Source organism: Haliotis rubra, unplaced genomic scaffold (genome assembly GCF_003918875.1).
Source record: "Haliotis rubra isolate DU_JTF1 unplaced genomic scaffold, ASM391887v1 Scf370, whole genome shotgun sequence".
In the NCBI taxonomy this organism is placed as follows: Eukaryota; Metazoa; Mollusca; class Gastropoda; order Lepetellida; family Haliotidae; genus Haliotis; species Haliotis rubra.
In genome coordinates this window covers 194,065-212,126 of record NW_025767047.1, presented here as the reverse complement: position 1 = coordinate 212,126, position 18,062 = coordinate 194,065, and the positions used below count along the sequence as shown (strand labels likewise).

General features: G+C 43.4%; 1 protein-coding gene across 1 annotated transcript in view; it reads right to left on the bottom strand.

The window, feature by feature from the left end:
• The window catches only part of LOC124285922 (probable ATP-dependent RNA helicase DDX49), a 114,438-nt gene that overhangs the window by 95,549 nt on the left and 827 nt on the right, over positions 1 to 18,062 (bottom strand).

Genomic DNA, 18,062 nt, shown 5'->3' with positions numbered 1-18,062 from the left:
TGTAGCCAGTCGCTACAAGGAAGCCGAGCCCTTGACCACAAAAGATTCTGCCCAGGTGGCCAGAGGATTCGAACGCATATACAAACGCAGTCCGCTGGCATGGCCAACAGAGCTGCAAGTTGACCCCGGGCGGGAGTTCATGGGTGCCGTGTCACAACTGCTAGCTAAACACGATACAAAGGTCAGGCGTGGCACGGCTGGAGCCCATCGCAGCCAAGCCATAGTTGAGAGATTCAATAGGACTTTGGCTGAGCGCTTATTCGGACATCAGTATGCGAGGGAGATGACCACCCCGGGAAAACGATCGACTGAATGGGTATCACGGCTCCCTAAGGTGGTGTCGGCAATCAACCATGAAGTCACCTGGCTCACTGATAAGAAACCGGCAGACGCTATCAAATTAAAATCAATAGTTGCAGAGTCGGCTGCTCCATTGCGTGGAAAAGAGAAACAGATACCAGATAGGGGCCTAGTTAGGTATCTATACCAGCCGGGGGAACACGAGGGTGATAGCCGTAAGCGAGCCACTGACCCAATATGGTCAATCAAAACTTACAACATAGATAAAGTGGACATGAAAGTAGACGAGCCGAACTTGTACTACTTGAGGGATGGGCCAGGCAGAGGATTTGTAAGAGAAGAATTATTGATCGTACCGTACGGCACAGTGTTACCTCCTGTCAACACGGCATAGCGGTGTCCCATTAAACCAACATACTTCAGCCAAGTCCCCGGTAGCTCAGTCGGTTGAGTGGTGAGCCCTTTTATAGTTTGCGTGAGGTAAACATGTGGAGTTCGTATCCCGCTGGCGTCTCAAACTTTTTCATAGTAGGGGTAATGGTAGCAAGAGCTAAGGGTCCGACCAAAGCCTTATTTGGGGAATAAGGCTTTGCAGAGGATTTTGTTGGACTTGGTCCAGGACAATCATTTCCTCTACTACTCGAGTTCTCCGCGTACACGTTTCAAGGCTTCGTCTAGACCGTACAGTTTCCTCAGGGGAAATTCGAAACCCGGCAAGAGTTTATCATGGTACAGTGCACTCTGTCTAATTCGGAAAAAAAGTCCGAATTATACAGTAGTACGAAGTACACAGATTTTAATGGAGTTATCTCCCTATTATCAGCAGAATTAAAATTATAAACTATTTTTCGCAATGTTATTGAAAACAACGATTCTCGGACACCTGTTTCGGCAGCGGGTCCACAATAACATTGTCAAAGAGCAAAGTAACGATGTTTTGAGGAATTCATGAAATAAATTGAATAAACTAATGAATGAAATCAACAACAACATTCATAAAAGTTGTCTATTACTATTTCCATCTTTTTGTGCAATCATATAATGTAAGTCAAGTCACTGACAAAATACACAAACCAATCAACGGAATGTTTATTCAAGGTTTATTGGCCAAGCGGACTTCCCGCTCAGTCCGAATTATATAGCAATGTTTTTACATGTAACTACCTTATCGGGCCGACACTTTGGTCCGAAATCCGAAGTAATGAGAGTCCGAGATACAGAGCTTGTTCATTATGACAACAAAGAAGGATTACGTCGGGACCGTGAGTTCAGTCCTGTTTATACAGCAATCCGAGAAAGACAGAGTCCGAGTTGGACAGAGTGCACTGTACGTGGTCAATATTTTTTCGATGTTGTCTGATGTTTCTTAAGCACGTTGGGGTATATCACCTTCACCGCTGAGTTCGGCCCTGAAGTTTTGTAGATCTTGGACGACCTTCGGGGGAAGCTTAAGCTGTGCGCCACCGTAATCTCGCATGTTTAATTCATCACGGACAAAGTCAGTACCATGGGGACCGGTGAGAGTAGACAAAGCGAGCGGTTTTCTGTCGTGCGCTTTTTCACGAGATCGATCTCCGGATGAGCTTTCAATCACAGCGTGCCCTTGTCATCGATGGTAAACTGGGAATACTCTATTCAACACGGTTTGACGTAATTTTTATCCTGTGTTAACCCCTTGTAATAATCGTTGACGGTTGTTTTTAAAAGTTTGTCGCTCAAGGTGCCACCCATGAACGAGGTGTCTTCAGCGGAATCCACCTCAACGGACGCACCAGCGTCAAAATCATCCATTTCGATGTCGTCAGCCATTATTTATATTAAACTTTAATATTTTATCTATATAACAATGTATGGTAGGAAACTAGATCCTTTCCGAAGATCAAGAGAGCCTTTAGGCGTCAGAGCTGTGCGCCAGTCGGTGACCATCACCAACAATCCCAGCAAGATAGACCAGAACCAAACGCTGCTGGTTAGATTCCCCAACCTGGGTGAGAATGACCTCATCGTACCAGGCACGGTTCGACTGAGTTCAACCTCACGTTGACCTCCGCCAACGACAAACGCGAGTTAGTGCGGAATGTAGGTCGGGCCATCATCAAGAAAACCACCATCAAGATCAGGAGTAACGAGGTGCTGAGCATCGACGACAGCGACGTGTTTCACTGCTACGGGGACCTCTGGAAAAGCGAGGGAGAACGCGTCAATGACGTGTACCAAGGTATCAGCAAATCGACCCGGTTGCGAGTGGGGTACGGCTTCACTCAAGACCAGCTAGACAAGATCTCAGAGGGTGAAAAGGACATCGCCCAAGCGTACGGGAACAGGTTCTGTGTGCCGCTCGACTTCGAGTTGCTCACGGGACACGCGCCGTTTTACCAGGCCGCGCTGGGTGATAGGCTTGAATACGAGCTCCTGCGGCATAGAGCGATCAATCGGGACAAGAGCGACACGCTGTGGAACATCAACCTAAATGTGCCGGCGAGATCGATGAAAGGTATCCTGATCGTCCCCATGGAGGATTACGAGCCGTTCCGAAGGGACAGCGAGAAGTTTTTCAACCCCGAGATTGAAAAGGTGGAAGTGACCATCCAGGGCGTGTCCAACCAGCTGTTCAGCGCCGGTATGAGGGCGCACCAGCAGTGGGACGAGATAACCAAACTACCGACCCGGCATCAACACGTCATCAAGGACCTGGACCTATCCTCCGTGCAGATCGGTGAATACCTGACCACCAAGTACGCGCTATGGTAGGACATGCGATCCACGGATGACGATAAATTGCACGGCAGCGGTCGCCGCATCGACAACGGCAGTGAGGGGATAACAATCCAGATTACCAAGAAGGCTCAACCCGCGGGCAAGTTGAAATTATATCTGTACGCGATTATGGACGCGCAACTTAACATAGAGAATGGGAGATTCGTGCAAGCCATCTACTGATGGCCGCCGGCCATCTATTGATCTACCCCGCGACCCACACTGCACCATAGTGTGCGGACAGACGGGCTGTGGGAAGACCGTTTTCGTGCTGGATATGTTGGAGGGGTACTACCGGGATGTGTTTGAAAACATCGTTATCATGTGCCCTACTCTGCAGATGAATAGAACGTATACGGAAAGACCTTGGGTGATGACGAACCCGAACGTACACAAAGTCGACCCGGGAACACGTCTGCAGGACTTGTTGAAGGCTTGTCACAACAAATTCAAGGGGAGCCGGCGCTGTTCATACTGGACGACTGAAGTGCTGATCGTGAGATAACAAAAAAGAGAGACATGCTATCGTACCTGGCCTTCTCCGGCCGGCACGCAAAGCACAGCGTCTGGGTGCTAACGCAGAAGTTCAACTCGGTGTTGAAAGACCTCAGGGAGCAGACGCGATGGGTGGCCTTATTCCACTGCAAGGACAGGGATTCGTTCGAGGAGTGTTTGAGAGAGAACGATGTGATGAGCACACTAGAACGAGAACGTGTGAAGAAACAGCTCGCTGAAACTAAGCATGCTAAGCTCGTGCTCAAGACCGACCAACCCGTGGCCTATAGGGTGTTTTAGCTTAGCGATGTTAAGTAAAAGCTAAGCAATGCTAAGCAAATGCTAAGTAATTATGGTTTGTGAAGTGCTAATCATGTGTAATTTAACCTTCATCTCGATGTGTTTCGCCCGAATCGGTTTTTATATCATTAGAGTAAAGAATCGCTTGGTATATTATAGGATGGAGAGCGACGACCTGCTCGAACAACTGTTGGCCCCGCAGGATCAGAGTGATGACAAGCGAGAGAAACTAATGGCGCTGGCTGTCGGCGGCAAGGCCAAACAATACTTTTGGGACTATACCCCTGATAAAATCCAGAAACTGTCCACCGATGAGGTCGATAAGCTGTACGCGAGATATGAGTCCCGGCTCGGGGCTGAGATGACGAAGACTATAGGCTCGACAATGACGCAGATCTACACCGGTTTGGCATCGTATGCCCTCCCCATTCCCCCGGAACGCCGGCTTTACCTGTGGGAGGACCTCGAGAAGGACCCCTTTATACAACACGCTTTGAGCGCCGTCAGCTGCCTGCTGTACCACAAATACAGCATGTTTTTAGCCCTGGTGACAGCGGCGATCATCACGGCGAAGCATTGTCAATTTAAGGAGGGGAAAAATAATAGTAATAGTATACAAGATGGATGGTGCTCAGACAACCCCACCGGAGAATCCACCCCAGGAGGGTTTCCCTCCCCCGGAGGAGAATCCATCCCAACTGGGGGAGACCCTCCGGGAGGGGTTCCCTCCCCTTACAGTCACCAGGAAGAAGAACCCTAAGAGAGTAGCTGCCGGTAGAAAAAGGTGGTCTAACCAACATAAGAGTAACTACACTTCACTCCTGTGGATTGCAGGCGCAACTGCTACCGTGGCTCTCTCATTATTGTTATATAATAAACAACCACCCCCAGCACCACAACCACAATTAGAGGTCAACCCACATATCATGTTATAAATATATATTTTATATCATATACATAATGTCTGAGGGGAAAACGTTCGTCAAGATGCATACCACGCCACTGTGGTCGCCAGTCTAGCCGTAGGGATGCTCGGTTGACCAAAATGGTGCTTAAACAACCGACTATCAAGCTAGATTTCAACCTGCAGGATATGGGTATGCTCATAATGAACCTGGGTATGGCGATGGCCACCAAGGACATCCTCGTAAAACAAGGGATCCTACCTGAAAATATTTTGAAGTAAATGTAACTATATATAGGATGGCTACGATCGCCATGATGGTTGGCGGGGGCGTTAGTAAACGCCCTGGCATTTGTCCGGGAGTAATTTCCTCTTCTCGAAACTACGGGTGTCGAATGCGGCCGAGGTAGAAGCGGAACGGAAGCGTCACGATTTGGCCAATGAGAAATTCCAAACCGTGCACACCGAGTACGCGAAGAAACGTATACAGTGGCTCGATAACATTAACGAACAACTCCAGCGTGAGAACCATGCCGCTAAAACAATCGATAGAGTTGAAGTCGCAGCGAGAGAATACTTCCTGCTAACCGGCAAACAGCCCGAACTACTCCCTCCTAAGCCCACACACGCTCAGTACTACACACCATCCCCAGGGCAAAAGGACCGGGAATTGATCTTTATCGCGCGCTGGGTCTAGCAGCGACTGCGTTGGTTGTAAAACAATTAGACTAAGTACTCATATGAGTATACCAAAGATGAGACCTGCCCCGTACTGATGTCAGTACATACTTAGGGGGAAGACCGAGACCTGTGGTAGGAAATGCAGGATGGAGGGGTATTGCTGTTTTCATAGAAAATGTTTTGTGAACTACACGTGTTCAGTGTGCGGTATTGGAGTGAAATGTCACTACATTTATGTAAAGCCCACGGGGCAAACGTAGTCAGGCATCAGCTTATCTACGAGAAGAAAAAAGACTACATAAACGAATGTAGACGCCTCCTTAGCATGGAGGTGTAGTGACCCAATTAGAGACTGTGTACACCTAGGTATAATGATGTTCGTGGAAGTTGAGCCCAGGGAAAGTCGTTGCCTGAGAAGCTGGCAGATGGATATAGGTAGAAGTATAGATATCAGTGTTCTCAGACCTATTATTGTTGGTGAACTCTATAAGGCACTGGAGGAGGAGGGCTTCGCAGTTTCAATCATGGTGAAAGCAGGGACTTGGAATTACTTTGATGGTGGGAAAGGAGATGTGTATCAACGCAGGGATATAAAGGAGTTTGTTGACATCTCGTTGGAAATAATACAAAATACCCTCGCATGTTCTGGGGAGGGTATAATCGATGAGGTCTATCTAGATATTTACTAAAGGATTTTATGGGCGTCTTATTATTTTTTGAGGGTTGGAGGAGTTACCTCCCTTGCCGGTGGCCCAATTAGAGATTGTATACGCTTTGATATAAAAATGTCTACTACTCGAGAGCTCAAGCAGATTGCGAGAGAGCGAGGTGTAGTTGGTTACTCTCGAATGGGGAAACCAGAGTTGTTGAGATTACTCGGCCTACAAGCCCCTCCCACGGTAAAACAACTAAAACTCCGAGTGAAAGAGCTGGGGTTGACGGGTTATTCCCGCCTGGGGAAAGCCGGGTTAGTCGCATTATTACACGACCCCGTAGCAAAGACCCCCACTGTGAAACAACTCAAACAGGAGGCCCGCGAGCTGGGGTTAGTAGGTTATTCCCGTATGAGGAAGTCCGAGCTTGTAGAACTATTATGGCAGAATAGAGCTATTGACCTAGAGTTCATGCGCACTGAGCGTGCTGTAGGTAACTATCTGAGAGGCTGGCGCATGCATGTTGATAGGAACATAGACATCGCCGATATCAAGCCTCTAATCGCTGATAAAGTCAATGAGGAACTAAACGATTTGGGAAGTATAAAGTTTCAAATCACAGTGAAAATGTCACTCGATAAACAGCAGGGGGCTGGGGTCATTGAGTACGTTCAGCCTTACTTCCGAGGTAAACAAGAAGTCGTGACTCATACTGAGACTATAGACGAGTCAATCGATATCAGTTTTCAGCAGATACGAGAATACCTAGAACGCTTCACGCACATGGGTTCCGGGTGGGTCGTGGATAAAATCGATAATGTCTATCTAGACATAGCTAACTACGTGCCATTCAGAGGTGGGTCGTACCTAGACTTGCCCCCCTACTACAAAGCAAAACAGGCCATGGTCAACATCAAGAATAGAGGAGACGATTGCCTGAGGGTAGCTACCAGGTCAGCCTTGTTTCCAGCTGACACTCATTCGGACAGGCTTTCTAACTATCCCCAAGACGATGGGCTCAACTGGGATGGTATAGATGAACCCACCCCCATATCCCAGATCACTAAAGTAGAAAAACAGAATAATATAGCTTATAACGTCTTAGGACACGAAGGCAACAAAACGATCGTGCACAGGATCAGCCCAGTGGGGGGGCAGGAGGGCTCGCCGCGTGATCAATATATTCATGATCCAGCGAGGTGATAAGTATCACTACACGTGGATAAAACACCTCAGCAGGCTGTTGCACGACCAGTCGAAACACGTTGGGAAAAAACACTTTTGCATACGATGCCTGCACGGTTTCAGCCGACCCACCCTGCTGGAATCCCACCGGGAGGATTGCCAAGGTGTGGGGCAGACGGCCATACGAGTCGACATGCCCAAGGAAGGTGACAATATCTTAAAATTCGACAACCACATATCCGTGCCTTACGTCATCTACGCCGAGTTCGAAGCCTTGGTCAAACCCGTTGATGCTGGGGGTACCCCCAACACACAAAAAACACAGGAGCACGAGGCCTGTGGGTTTGGATACGTGGTCGTCCGATGTGATGGGGAAACGAAAGCTCCCGTAGTGTACAGGGGTTCCGACGTGGCTGAAAAGTTTCTAAAGTGTTTGATGGAGGAAGAGAAAACTATCAGGAATGCGCTGTATACAGTCGCTCCCATGCATATGACTCAAGCCAACCGGCTAGCTCATGGCTGCAGCACTCACTGTCATGTATGTGATAGCCCACTGAACGGCGATTCGGTGAGAGATCACTGCCACGTCACCGGTAAGTATAGAGGCGCCGCTCACAGCGTGTGTAACCTCAAGCTCAGAATCAACCCCAAGACAATAAACATCCCGTGGTCTTCCACAACTTGAGAGGGTACGACTCTCACTTGATCATGCAGGCCATCGCGAAAGTCGACGGCAACCTGACGTGCATCCCCAACAACATGGAGACATACATCTCCTTCAGCTTGAATGGCCTGAGGTTCATCGACTCGGTTCAGTTCCTCCTGTCGTCACTTTCGACAGTCTGGTCAAGGCCAACGATACCTTCCCCATCACCGACCCATACACCGACCGATACACCGACGCCAAGACTCGACCCCTGCTGATGAGGAAGGGTGTGTACCCCTACGAGTACATGGATGGCTGGGCCAAGTTCGCCAATACCCGACTACACCCCCATTTTACAGCAACCTGACCGACTCGACAATCACCCAAGACGATTACTCCGAGTCTCGCACGCGATTAACGTATGGAATAAACTGGGCTGTAAGAATCTGGGTGACTACCACGACCTGAACTTGAGGACAGATGTACTCCTGCTAGCCGACGTGTTTGAGACGTTTAGGAGGACGTGTTTTAAGCAGTATCAACTCGACCCCGCATGGTACTACACCAGCCCATGTCTATCTTGGGATGCCTTGCTGAAGAAAACCGGAGTTAAGTTGGAATTTGCTCACTGATTACGACATGCACCTGTTCATGGGATGGGATGGGATGAGGTGGGATCTCCATGGCTACCAAACGCTACGCGAAAGCCAATAATCAATACGTGAAGGGCTACGACTCGAGCAAGCCAACCAATCACATCCTCTACCTCGATGCCAACAACCTGTACGGCTGGGCCATGAGCCAGTATCTACCCACAGGGGGATTCGAATGGGCATCGCCCGAGATCGATGTTATGATCATCGCGCCGGATTCGAACAAAGGCTATATCCTCGAAGTGGACTTGGAATACCCCAAAGCATTGCACACATCGCACAACAGCTACCCCCTGGCCCCCCGAACGTATGAAGGTTAACCCAGACTGGATGTCCGAGTACCAACATAACTTGCTGGGTGGGTGGGTGGCAGACGTTGAAAAACTAGTGCCCAACTTAATGAATAAGACCAAGTACATCGTTCACTATCGCAACCTACAGCTGTACCTGTCTTTGGGTATGAGGCTGACCAAAATACACAGGGTGCTCGTGTTCGACCAGAGCCCCTGGATGGAGCCCTACATCAGAATGAACACAGACCTGCGAAAGCTGGCCACCAGTGACTTTGAGAAAAATCTCTACAAGCTCATGAACAACTCGGTGTTCGGTAAGACTATGGAGAACCTGAGGAAACGCGTGACCGTGAAGGTGGTTCGGTCGAAAGAGGAAGACAAGCTCAGGAGACTGATAGCCAGTCCGGCATTCAACCGGAGCACGATATTCACCGACGACCTGGTGGCCCTACACATGAAGAAAAGCCACATCAATTCAACCGGCCTGTTTACGTGGGGATGAGCATCCTCGATTTATCCAAACACCTGATGTACGACTTTTACTACAACGAACTGAAGAAACAGTACGGCGACAGGTGCGAAGTGCTGTACACGGACACGGATTCCCTGCTGATGGAGATTCGAACCGAGGGCGGTAATGCGAGGACATGAAAAACGCCTCGATTTTAATGCGACACCAGTGACTACCCCAAGGACCATGCCATACACAGCACGGTAAATAAAAAGGTCCTCGGTAAGATGAAGGACGAGTGTGCTGGCACACCCATAGCTGAGTACATAGGCTTGAGACCCAAGATGTACTCCATCCTGAAGGCCGACAATGGTGAGATCCGAAAGGCGAAGGGTGTTAAGAAGTACGTGGTTAAACAACACATCAAACACGCCAGATTCAAGGAAGCCCTGTTCAAGACCCGTACCTTCAGACATAAAATGAACACGCTTAGAAGTGATGGGCATAGGATATACGGACTGGCGATAAACAAGGCGTCCCTGTCGCCCGATGGACACTAAGCGTTGGATAGCTATTGATGGGATCAACACGCTGCAGCTGCACGGGCATGAGAAAAATTGAACCAAGAACATAGGTGTATATATATCGGTATGTCACGGAACCAGAGAAAGTTTGAGGCTATTTACTACAGCCCGCGTGGGTACTGGAAAGGAGCTAGCGCCGTACATAAGCTGGCTAAAATGGCGCGAGTACCCCCGGACGAGGCCAAAGCGTGGCTTGAAAAACAAGCCCTGTGGCAGATCTATTTACCGGCACCACGCTACGTGCCTCGAAGAAGATTCGGTATTACCGCACCCAATAGCGTTCACCAGGCCGACCTCCTGTTCCTACCCCACGACAAGAGGTACAAGTATGCCCTAACCGTCGTGGACGTGGCCAGTCGCTACAAAGAAGCCGAACCCTTGACCGCGAAAGACTCGGCCCAGGTAGCCCGCGGATTCGGACGCATGTACAAACGCAGTCCGCTGACATGGCCCACAGAGCTGCAAGTCGACCCCGGGCGGGAGTTCATGGGTGCCGTGTCACACCTGCTAGACAAACACGATACCAAGGTCAGGCGTGGCACGGCCGGGGCTCATCGCAGCCAAGCCATAGTTGAGAGATTCAATAGGACTTTGGCCGAGGGCTTATTCGGGCATCAGTATGCGAGAGAGATGGCCAACCCGGGGAAACGATCGACTGAATGGGTAGCGCGGCTACCTCAGGTGGTGTCGGCTATCAACCAAGAAACCACCCGTCTCACCGGCAAGAAACCAGCAGACGCTATCAAACTAAAATCAATAGTGGCTGAGTCGGCTGCACCATTGCGTGGGAAGGAGAAACAGATACCCGATAGGGCCCTCGTTAGATACCTCTACCAGCCGGGGGAACACGAAGGGGACACTCGGAAACGAGCCACCGATCCGATATGGTCAGTCAAAACTTACAACAGAGATAAAGTGGACATCAAAGCCGACGAGCCGAACTTGTACTACTTGAGAGATGGGCCAGGGAGAGGTTTCGTTAGAGAGGAATTATTAGTCATACCGTACAACACAATGTTACCCCCCAAGAAAAATATTTAACACTTACCTTGTCGGGTAATCTCAATGGTATCCTGCCAACACGACATAGAGCTATCACATGATCAGGAAAGTGCTAGTTCGCGGTCATAGCGACACTATTGTGTCACGTGGGGTCGGGAAGTTAACTGGGGGTTCAAAAGTAGTATATACAATGGGGGCAAGATCTAAGGGCCTGACAAAAGCTTTATTTGTGAAATAAAGCTTTACAGAGGCTTTTGTTGGACTTGGTCTCGGACAATCTTTGTATATACTACTCATCAGATACGTTCACTAAATCTGTTCAGATACGTTAACTGTGTGATTCCCAATGGATTTGTTGTGGTTTTAAAGTTATAGTATAAATGTGCAGTTTTGATTCTAAACCTGTTTGTCAACATGAATGTATAATACTGGCAAAGTGCGTGTGTGTATTGGAAATTTGAAACATGAAACATTCAGAATAAAACATGGAAAATCATTGTTGTTGTATTTATATTTGCAATAGTTCTACTTATTTTGTTATTGTCCTGTGTTGTATTAAAATCTTATTAATTATCTAGCACTAGCAAGTTGCGACGGGTTTTCTTTCTGGCTGGTTTGAAATATGTTACCTACTTAACGTATCTGACGTTCAACAAAATGACTACTCTTTTTCACCAGTCGATATTTTTATAACCATTCTTCATTTGTGTCCACCAATTACAGATTCTGAAAGACCGTATCCTAGATTATCCCGACTCGCTTTTAAATCATAATAATTGTTAATTTCTTTTTCTACCACTAAATCTCAGAAAATGTGCACTTTGCGGAGAATGTATGATGAATACCTCTCGCAATCAGTTGAATGGATTGCGGAATACGGACTTGTCCGCCTTTTAGGGTACCGGGTACGTTTCTGTATTTTGACTTTGTTTAGCATGTTTAGGGTACATATCTGTATACAGAAACGTACCTGGGGCACGTATCTGTAGTACCTGTGCCGACAACGACCCCTTCAGCCTAAATAACTGTTCGCTAGCCAGTACACTAAATTTACATGTAAGTCTATGGAAATTACGTCAAGTGTCGAATACTTTTGGCACGACTCTGTAGCTGAAGATGATTTCCAAGATTTTTTGTAAAATATCAAAATAAAATTACTTCTACTCAATTTATGACAATTATTAATTATTCTTTTCATGTAGGTCTATGGAAATTTCACTAATGATGACTCACTTATGGCCAACTACTGTATGTGAACTGAGTACCACAGTCAGGTAATTGGGACATTTTAACCCCCTGGATGCCACAGGGACATATATGTCCTTCCCCTTCAACCCTCAATTTGAAGTCCAATAAAAATCAAAATATCCCACGCACACAAATACACTTCACAGTTTCGAATTCTGCGGGAAATTTCCTGTTTCTTGATACCATCCACTATTATTTTAGACAAAGCTCAAGTGCTGAAAATGACCTAACAAAATAGGCTTCATCGAAAATGGCGACATTTTTGACACAGTATGAAATCGCGATTCACAGCGTTATTTGCTGTATGTTTTGAAATGTGAAAATCGGATAATTACTGTGAGTATTGAATTTCAAAAATAACATATTTATGATCACTGATATCAGTTTTACATGATTTAAGCTAATTATAATTCTGAAGCGTTGCCGATGAATCTAGAATCGGTTGGGATGTTTTCGAAAATGCACTTACACGAACACCGTGAGAGCTTTCCGCCATATTGGATAGTGTTTACAAAATCACGTTTTCGAAGGCCGGTATTGAGGCGCCTATTACATCCGCGTATATTTCATAATCAGCTTCGAAAAATGCATCACTGAATTCCCCATACATTTTAGAATCAAATTGCAAATGGTCTGTTTCACCAATAATAACTGTCTAGATAAAATGAGGCGACACATATATTCGGTGTGAAAACGAACGCTGTGCTTGAAAGACTGCGTTAGTCTGAAATGTAAACAAAGACAAATTCGATTTTACACTGCGCGTAGCATTTTCTGAAATTTTTCAACATTCATCCGTCTATTCATTACTTGCAATGGCTCAATACCTTTAGAATATACATGGAAAGAGTATCGTAGCAAGAAATAGGAAATTATAAATATATACAATGCAATGATTTGATAATTCATAAGAAATTGTCAAAGTTTCCGTGGCAGCGTGACGCCATGACTGACGCCAAATCACGCGCGAGCGACAACGGTAATTATCTGCATTTCTGTCCTTTTCTCTTACATTATAGTGAAAACGATAAAACATATAACAATACACAGATAGTCAGAATCATTCTGATTACTTACATCTCATATTTATGTACAAAGCGATCCCTAAATCAGTGGAAGGGTCCTCACAAAATCCTGTGTACCCTTGTCAGCAAAGCCGCCATTTTGTAAGAAATCGGTCAGCGGTAGTGATGTCATACGTCAACATTGTTGTACATATTAGGCAATTTCTTTGGGGTGAAGGTCGGTTGAACAAGAGTAAACACAATCGCCATATCCTTCCGATTACACTGTCAGTATTATGATGTATATTTTGCGGATATTTCGGATACTTTTTCATGAAACTGACTTCAGTATCTACATTTAGCCTTGTTCAATATCATATCATACAGGCATATAGGGTTTGCGGTGTTTTATTCTTTGAAAGTTTTTGATTGTTTGAATCATATTTACATAAGAAATTGACATATTTATAAACCTTTACACAAGTGTTAGAAGATCAAACGTAGCCATAACTGCAATTACTTTAGTTCTTATGATGTACAATATTCAATTTATTTGGACTAATATTGCAATTTCATATGAACAGGTTAATGAACGGTGATATAAATCAACCTTATATGCAAAACTGATAATATTAATGACAATGATTTATATATGGTATGAAATTTACATGCACACATATTTAAAGGAATTGTCTTGTTCATTGCATAATTGTGTGTCGTTTTATAGACAAAAGAATGATGCATATAGATCGGCAAGGTGCGCGTTTGTTGGCAACGTTTAATGACTCTCTATCATTGTTTTCGATAATATATTTAATTCATATTCGATTAAATAATATTGTGATGACAGGATATCAAACTCTAACTACTTATAGGAAAATTGTTGAAAAATATATATACCATCTCACGTGTTAATTCGCACAAATCTTATATCCATATTCTAATATATAATTCCATACATAAAAAGCTATCTTTATGCATCTTTCATTGCATACGTATGAAGAGAAATAGGTTCATAATCATAAAGAAACAAAATTCTTATCCCAAACAAAATTTCCGGGTGTTGTGAAATATTATTTTTATTTACGTTAAATTGATGTCAAACAGGTGCGCGTGTTGGTCACAATAAGATACGCTGTCAAACTGTCTAATTGTTGATATATTCAGGACACTATTTAAAAGAAAATCATTCATTTTATGTTTTGTCTAAAGGGTGTTAAATTCTGACATAGAAGTCTAGACCTTTTATACAATTAATGGAAATTAAGTGAGATATATACTAATCAGAATACCAATGTAAAATAAGTTTTCCAACGCCGCAAAATGCACAAAACAAGCGATGACGTCAACTAAAATGTTGTATTATTTTCAGCAATTTCGTTACATTTGAAGATATGGCTAGTATTCTGGTAATAACGATGCAAAATTAGTCAAATTACATCTACACAAACAGGAGAATATGGGAATCTAAGAACTAACTTATATATCGGATAGGGCCATTCAAATCGCTATTACGTGCTTTCACATGTAATACGTTGTCATCTTTTCTTATAAATTGTGAAACTACCAAAGCATCCGTTCACATTTGGGAACTTTGAATTGGAATAGTGAGGTTCACCATGAATATAAAATAACGAAAATATAGCGTCCGTATCCACAACACATTTTAAGCCAAGTGATCTGAGTTACATTGACCTAGTGTTGCGATAACGGAGTTATGCCCCTTATAATTATCGTGTATAACCCTCTCTGTCGTCGTTTGGCGTCATAGAAGAAAATACATTTTGACATTTATTGCGAGTCATTTTTAATGTTGAGTATAGCGTTATGCACAAGCAGATAAACCCAATTCATATACACTTATGTCGTTCAGATATCAGGCTGTATTTTCTTCGGCCACACTTTCCGTAAAACATGACCCATTAAAAAATTCGTAGCACAGTGCTTTTATCGGTGCGGGATAAAAAGCGGAGAAATTTACTGTTTTTTAACGCATAACAAAAATTTGGACAACATTTAGCAAGGTCTATTTCTCAAACCGCCAAGGTAGTTGCACTTATATTTATACCAACGGATAGGAAATTTAATATTCTACATTTCTGTGTAATTTTATAGCCTTACGTAGATCCAGGACCACGCGAGAGCAATTCTCGCGACAACGCTCACTTTTCAAAGCGTATGAAATGTGCGCCTGAAAAAAAACTCGGCAGCCAGGGGGTTAACCCCCTGGATGCCACAGGGACATATATGTCCTTCCCCTTCAACCCTCAATTTGAAGTCCAATAAAAATCAAAATATCCCACGCACACAAATACACTTCACAGTTTGAATTCTGCGGAAATTTCCTGTTTCTTGATACCATCCACTATTATTTTAGACAAAGCTCAAGTGCTGAAAATGACCTTTCAAAATAGGCTTCATCGAAAATGGCGACATTTTTGACACAGTATGAAATCGCGATTCACAGCGTTATTTGCTGTATGTTTTGAAATGTGAAAATCGGATAATTACTGTGAGTATTGAATTTCAAAAACAACATATATATGATCACTGATATCAGTTTTACATGATTTAGCTAATTATAATTCTGAAACGTTGCCGATGAATCTAGAATCGGTTGGGATGTTTTCGAAAATGCACTTACACGAACACCGTAGAGCCGCTTTCCGCCATATTGGATAGTGTTTACAAAATCACGTTAGCGTGAAGGCCGGTATTGAGGCGCCTATTACATTTACGTATATTTCATATTCAGCTTCGAAAAATACATCACTGAATTCCCCATACATTTTAGAATCAATTTGAAACTGGTCTGTGTCACCAATAATAACTGTCTAGATAAAATGAGACGAAACATATTGGGTGTGTGAAAACGAACGCTGTGCTTGAAAGACTGCGCTTTTGTGTGAAATGTAAACAAAGACAAATTCGATTTTACACTGCGTAGCATTTTCTGAAATTTTTCAACATTCATCCGTCTATTCATTGCTTGCAATGGCTCAATACCTTTAGAATATACATGGAAAGAGTATCGTAGCAAGAAATAGGAAATTATAAATAGATACAATGCAATGATTTGATAATTCATAAGAAATTGTCAAAGTTTCCGTGCAGCGTGGACGCCATGACTGACACCAAATCACGCAGAAGCGACAACGGTAATTATCTGCATTTCTGTCCTTTTCTTACATTATAGTGAAAACGATAAAAACATATAACAATACACAGATAGTCAGAATCATTCTGATTACTTACATCTCATATTTATGTACAAACGATCCCTGAATCAGTGGAAGGGTCCTCGCAAAATCCTGTGTACCCTTGTCAGCAAAGCCGCCATTTTGTAAGAAATCGGTCAGCGGTAGTGATGTCATACGTCAACATTGTTCTACATATAAGGCAATTTCTTTGAGGTGAAGGTCGGTTGAACAAGAGTAAACACAATCGCCATATCCTTCCGATTAGACAGTCAGTATTATGATGTATATTTTGCGGATAGTTCGGATACTTTTTCATGAAACTGACTTCAGTATCTACATTTAGCCTTGTTCAATATCATATCATACGTGCATATAGGGTTTACGGTGTTTTATTCTTTGAAAGTTTTTGATTGTTTGAATCATATTTACATAAGAAATTGACATATTTATTGCAATACACCATATTCTAAACCTTTACACAAGTGTTAGAAGATCAAACGTAGCCATAACTGCAACTACTTTAGTTCCTATGATGTACAATATTCAATTTATTTGGACTAATATTGCAATTTCATATGAACAGGTTAATGAACGGTGATATAATTCAATCTTATATGCAAAACTGATAATATTAATGAAAATGATTCATACATGGTATGAAATGTATATGCACACATATTTAAAGGAATTGTCTTGTTCATTGCATAATTTTGTGTCCTTTTATAGACAAAAGAATGATGCATATAGATCGGCAAGGTGCGCGTTTGTTGGAAACGTTTTATGATTCGCTATCATTGTTTTCGATAATATATTTAATTCATATTCGATTAAATAATATTGTGATGACAGGATATCAAACTCTAACTACTTATAGGAAAATTGTTGAAAAATATATATATCATCTCATGTGTTAATTCGGACAAATCTTATATCCATATTCTAATACATAGTTCCATATATAAAAAGCTATCTTTTCGCATCTTTCATTGCATGCATTATGAAGAGAAATAGCTTCATAACCATAAACAAACAAAATTCTTATCCCAAACAAAATATTCGGGTGTTGTGAAATATTATTTTTATTTACGTTAAATTGATGCCAAACAGTTGCGCGTGTTGTCCACAATCAGATACGCTGTCAAACTGTCTAATTGTTGATATATTCAGGACACTATTTAAATGGAAAAATCAGTCATTTTATGTTTTGTCTAAAGAGTGTTAAATTCTGACATAGAAGTCTAGACCTTTTATACAATTAATGTAAATTAAGTGAGATATATATACTAATCAGCATACCAATGTCGTCTTTTTTCGACGTCGCAAAATGCATATAACAAGCGATGACGTCAACTAAAATGTTGTATTATTTTCAGCAATTTCGTTACATTTGAAGATATGGCTAGTACTCTGGTAATAACGATGCAAAATTAGTCAAATTACATCTACACAAACAGGAGAATATGGGAATCTAAGAACTAACTTATATATCGGATAGGGCCATTCAAATCGCTATTACGTGCTTTCACATGTAATACGTTGTCATCTTTTGTTATAAATTGTGAAACTACCAAAGCGCATCCGTTCACATTGGGGAACTTTGAATTGGAATAGTGTTGTTCACCATCAATATAAAATAACGAAAATATAGCGTCCGTATCCACAACAAATTCTCTCCAAGTGGTCTCGGTTACATTGACCTAGTGTTA